The sequence below is a fragment of the Etheostoma spectabile genome, chromosome 15 (assembly GCF_008692095.1).
Source record: "Etheostoma spectabile isolate EspeVRDwgs_2016 chromosome 15, UIUC_Espe_1.0, whole genome shotgun sequence".
Lineage (NCBI taxonomy): Eukaryota > Metazoa > Chordata > Actinopteri > Perciformes > Percidae > Etheostoma > Etheostoma spectabile.
Window position 1 is genome coordinate 6622718 of NC_045747.1, and position 6312 is coordinate 6629029.

A 6312-nucleotide genomic window follows, 5' to 3' on the forward strand; every position below is an offset into this window, starting at 1 on the left:
GATTAATCAGAGTCACTTTAAATGAAGGCAGGTATGTAATGACTTCTATTTAACATGAGTTTGAATGTGATTGGTTAATTATCAACACAGCCACATCCCCAGTTATAAGAGGGTGTGCACACTTATGCAATCAGGTTATTGTAAGGTTTTTATTTTTTTATTTTTCAACCCCAAAGATTTCACTTTGTTATTCAATTAAATTGTTCACTATATTGGTCACATTAAAAGTGGAAAACGTTCTGACATGATTTATCTCTGTTTAAGTTTTTTTACATTACAAATCCTGGCATTTTAACAGGGGTGTGTAGACTTTTTATGTCCACTGTACATAATCACCAATATCTCAAGTTTACCCATACAAACTCATCTAAAATCTCATCTCATTTTCTTTTTGTGAAACCTTCCCCTACTTTCACTCTTTCTTTCTCTCTCTTTCTCTGTATCTTCCCAATGTTCAAAAGTTCAGCTCAAAACAGCCAATCAGAGCCTGGTGTTGACTATCCTTCTTGTCAGGTTTATCTCCTTGTAGAGATAACACATTAGAAGTATAACCTGTCCTCGAACGGCTGTGGGTTGTTTCACTTTTTTTTGGAGTTTCACAACACAAGTGCAGGAAAGCCAAAGTACACACTTTGAACAAAGTTGAAGTTAAAAACAAGATGCCTTTCTCGATAAAAAAGTTTTTTAGTTTTTTTTCCCATGCATGTTTGAAGACAGATCCTCCCTCGTCTGGTTTCATCCCTCACTCACAGCCGCAGGTGAGCAGCAGGTGGAGAAAACATGGCATGGAAGTTGGAGGTTTTATGGGGGAGAAGGAGGAGGGTCAAAGGTCACTGCTAAGTGGGGATATCAGCTGGGAAAGAGTGTTGGAGGCTGATGTTGGAGCCGGAAAGCTAACGAGGGAGGGCGGAATGTGGTGCGGAGCTGTAAAGGGTACAGGAATTGGGGAGAGTGTGTGCGCCTGTTAACACGCAAGTGATTAATGAGACGGAGGAAGTCACCCGGCCGTGTGTCACTCCAGATGATGTCAGCGGTTGAACGGAGGAACAGAAACACCATATGGTCCCAGATAGGCTTCCTCTCTCGTTGACCACCAAAAACAAACAGAAAATAATGGTCTTACACGTAGAGTAAGCTGCTTTCAATCACTTCCTAAAACTGAAAAAGACTAACATACATTTGTCAGTTGCACATCTACACTACATTCTCCATAATTTGTCCTGATGGTTCACTTTTTTTCGCATTCCTCTTTTTATAGCCACAATGTCATTAACAACATTGCTACCAGCATTCAATTCACAACTGCAATTGTTGTTTCAATCGTTATCTTGTTTCTTACAGAAAGGGGTGATGCTATTTTTGCATCACTGTATGTTTTATTATTATGTTCCTTGATATGTTTCTTGTTTCCTGGCTTAACTTTTTATTGTATGTATGTGGAATATTTTTTTTATGGATGCAGCATAGGTGGAAGCCAAAACCCAAATGTCTTACATTGTATGACAAGAAAGGGAATCTTGAATCTTGACATATGTTTTTAATCTGTTCATCTCTCTACCTTGATTTGCTGTCTCACTCTCTCCCATGCTATGACCTCAAGAAAATCCACCTCTGTTGCTTCTGTGTTTGTGTGTCCAGAGAACTCATCTGTTCACCAGGTTCCACCACCAACCAGAACCCGATAGCTGGACCGCTCATCATCTGGCCAGCTGGGTGGGCAGCTGCTTGGTCCACAGACTAGTTGGCTGGAAGTCTGAGTGGCTGCTTTGATGGAAGAATGGATGGAGGGATGGATGGAAGGATGGCTGGCTGACAGTCTATCTCAGCAGAAATGCCAAGCAGCCTTGACGGATTGGAAGAAGATGCGCCATCGAGGGAGTGATAGAGGAAGAAGGTAGAAATAGGAAAAGGAAGGTAAAGTACACAGGAAAGAAACTAAAGAATAGATTCACAACACACAACAGAGTGCACGATAATGAACTGGCGTTGAGTGCAAGAGGGGCAGCAGTAAATTGAAAGAAGGGAGTACAGAAAGAAAAGCGAGCGAGGAGGGGGGCTGTTAAGGTGGTCTTGGCTGGATATTTTTAGCATGTGGAGTGGGAGAGAGAGGGCTATATCTTTTCAAGGGGTTTTTCCAGAGGAGTAAATTTAGCTGGGTTGTGTAAAAAAGACAGAGGGAGAACTGGAGGGATGTGCACAGTACACTAATGCCAGTCTGATGTAAGAGTCTGCAATAAGACCGCACACATTCCTTTTATTCTCTCTGTGGCACTGCCCTCATTATATTGGCCTCTCACTTCACTTGTTGACTCACTCACTGGATATAATCTGACTCCCTCACACATAATGTATTAACCATAAATCCAACAAACACTGACATTTTTCACCCATCAACTCACAGGCCTCTCACAAACTCCAAAACATTCAGGACACACACACACACACACACACACACACACATTCTTGACACTGTTTTGAAACAGGGGAGCAGCTTCTCAACAGTGAACGCCCTGCAGACAGGTTGAACATTTAAAACGGTTGGTGCTTAACAGCTTTTCAGCACATCAACTAACACCAGGCATTCCAGACACCACCAATCAGACAGAGATTTTCCAGCTAATGTGGTATAAAGTTGAAGAGGGAGAGAGACACACAGCTGAAAAAGCAATGCTAATAATAATGAGAGAAATGAGAGAGAACGGAGAGAAAGTGAGAGCAGTGTGGTCTCCATGTAGCTTGCTAAGGATAATAGCATGCATGCTGGCAGGGGCAGAAAGAGAGAGAGAAAGAGGGTAAGCGAGTGCAGAGCCGCAGTGACGCCATTGTGGTTCCGCAGCACTTCCTGTCTACGGCCACAGTGTTTGTTTGTCTTGTCTCCACGGCAACTACCAACACATAAATACCAGAAAAGGGGGGGGAGCGAGAGAGAGCGCGCGCAAGAGAGACAGAGAGAGACAGAGCATAGGAAAGAGGAAAAAGAGAAAATAAGGGCAGACCATTCAAAGTCAAGTGGATCCATTCGGAGCCTCCTAGCTGGCTGGTTTGAGCTCGATTAAGATATGCTGGTCTTTTGCTGGACTTAATGACCGTGTTCTGGACTGGTTTCCAGTGACATGGTCCAGCATGGATGAGGTGTAGAAAAGTTTTGACCTCAAATGTCCCGGGAATGGATCAGAGGTGGACGGGTCAAAAGAGGCCGGGAATGGGGGGGGGAGTGCCCGAGGCTGCTAACATAGGGTGGAGCTGAGGAGGAGGAGAGGGAGGAAGGATTAATAGGTTGATTCCGGAGGCCATTGAGAATCTTGTTTAGTCCTCTTAGGCAACCCTACACAATACTGCTTCCAGGACCAATACCCCTACTCAAGATATTTGGCATCTATTTATATACAGTTCAGCACATTATAGGGAGCAGCGGTAAAAACCTGAATGCATACAAGAACCCAAGTATTGAGTACTTCTATACAGCGCCTACGTGAAATTGGAACTTCAAAATCAAGAAATCAAGAAGTATTTAGTAAGTAAACCAAATGCAAATTTTAGAACACAAATAACAAAAAATCCAGTTACAAAGTCCAAAGTCTTTGCAGTTTATAGTGAAGTGTTCTTCATGCGTCTAGAAAAGGAAGATAACTCTTAATATTACTAGTAGTAATATTGTTGTTTACTTTCAATATTTCAATTAGCTACCTTTATTAATCACCATTGTCCATAAGCTCAACACTATTGTAGGTTAAACGTCAAGAGTCATTAAAAGAGTAGCTAGTCCAGTGGCGAGTCGAGGGGGTCACAGCCAGCCAGACACGTCTATTTATAACAGCAGGACAGAGAAGACTTAACAGTGTAGTTTTTAGACAAGATTACAGGTTAAAAGTTGGAAGACATCTTCAGAAAAGACCGTTAGTGGATATTGTGGATTTGGACAAGACCAAGTTTTGATGACCCAAGTACCTGCGCTGCTGCTCAGGTACATTTTCGTGACACCTGTAGATTTATTGTTTGCTTCTTTTGCTAATAGCAAGAGCTGTAGTGGATTGGTTTTGATTTGAAAATGGAAAGTAAACTCCAGGAACACACTTTAAACACTTTTTTCAGAAAGATAAAAAAAAAAGCTGAATGAGAGCCTGCATCAAGTTAGCAAAGCTAGCGAAACAGAGAAGGTGACGTCAGGACTTTGTATGCAATTCAGTTCCATTGAGTTGAATAGAAAATGATTTTTAAATGAATGATTTCAAAAGAGACAATAAAGGATAGTATGGATACTCAATGAAGCAGTGTTCCCTCTCCCTACAGAAACTGTTAATAAGTATGTGTTCTCAGCTAATACGTATAGTTAAATATGTTTAATGTTGATACCTCACGGATCAGATGTCAGTAGTTCTGTCGTTTTCCAGCATTTCTTTTTCTTTCCAAAATCATTTTTCACTGCTTGTTGCATAATTGGATCTGACTCACCATGACTACCAAATGGAAGTTGATTTTTTTTTTTTATTCTCAAACCCAGTGGCCCAGATTAGAGTCGCTTACTGTCGTCTGACTCACTGTCTAAGATTGTCACTCAGTCAAATGTCCTGTGTGACCCTTTGACGCACACACATCTATGCATGCATACAGTAACGGCCAAGTACATTTCAATTCAATTCAATTTTATTTATACAGTACCAAATCCCAACAACAGTTATCTCACAGCGCTTTTCATAAAGAGCAGGTCTAGACCGTACTCTGTGATGTTATTAGAAACCCAACAAACCTGTGTAAGTAACCTGTGTTACAGTGTAAGATCAAACACAGAAATAGGTATGCGTTTGTACAGACAGATAACACATGTAGGTATGTACTGTGTGTGTTTATCTGTCTGTAAAACACCAGAGCAAAACAAACTATGGAGCATAATCCTAAATTAACCATTCTTAATTAACCATTACTCCATAAATTAACCCAATGGAGCTAAAGATCTGCAGTTCCCTTAGAGGTAACTGTTGCAATGAATAACTTCTGTATTAAACACATGCACACACATATTGTACACTAAAACCACACACGCACACACATTTCTATTGATACACCTGTCCGAAAACGGACTAATCAGTTGAAACATAGATAGACAGACATGCATGCACACACACACACACACAGACACACATTTACAATGCTTACATATCTCTACAATTTCCATAAAACTGATAATGTTTTCCAGAACCATAAAGAACAGAGTATGGCCTTAGGACAAGAAGAAGTACAGACCACTCTATACCTTTATCCTCCACTGTCAGCAGGAATGATTGCAGAACATTGCGCACCAGTTTCCTCCTAATGGCATTGGTTGAAAAGTAGCAAGATATGGCCTCATTTCTACAGTTTCATACCAAGTTTAGTTGGATTATATTTTGCCCAGCCTGAATGAACTGGTATTGGTTGAAACTGAAAGTTGTCTCAAGTTTTCTTGTGATGAGTAGCTTCTGAGAGCATCTTCGTTTCGTCTCACTCATTACAGTGCTTGTGTTGCATGCGACTGAGCTAATAGTCATCCCTGTGTGGCAAAATAAGAGGGGAGTGTTGCACGGCATGCATCAAGGTTTAGACCTCAGAATGGAGATGGATATGCTTTTGGGTTTGTTAGTGTTAGGTTTCCCTTCTGACAGAGATGTTATCCTCTGTTTCCTGCCCAGGGATTACAGATTAAAATTAGTTTATAGCTAATTCTGGTACTGCTAATGAGCTGTGCATTGTCCCTGTCAAATAAACAAATACATTTAATGAATTAAAAACAAAATATGAACAGATAATCATGCAGTGATAACACACGTGCACACATAATTCAGAAATGTATGAAGGTCTACTCCACTCCAACCTAACCTCGTTCCCTCACACCACAAGCAATCTTTTCTAACTAACAATCAAAAAGTTACAGTATGCACTACACGTCATTCAACTCCGGCTGTTATGCAAAGTTGTAAATCCCCTCTGAAAACAACATAGAAACTGAGGTCCATAAACAAACATTATCCCACCTGAAGATAAACGATGTGTCATGTGTCCTTTACTGGCAAAGCCATTTCACTAAGCTTGAGTGTAAGTGTTGCTAAGAGACACACAAGTGTGTGTGGATGTGTGTGTGGAATGTGTGACGTACGCTCTCTCTCAGGGGCGTGGTTGTCTGTGCGAGACTTTGCCGCTCTCACACACAGACACACACACACCCAAAGGCTTCAGGGGAAGAAGGGGAAGTCATAAAGCCTCTAATAGCCCCTCTCTGCAGCTTGTGTTACTGTCTCTCTGTTGGGAAGGGGAGTGTGTGTAAGTGGGAAAGGGCGG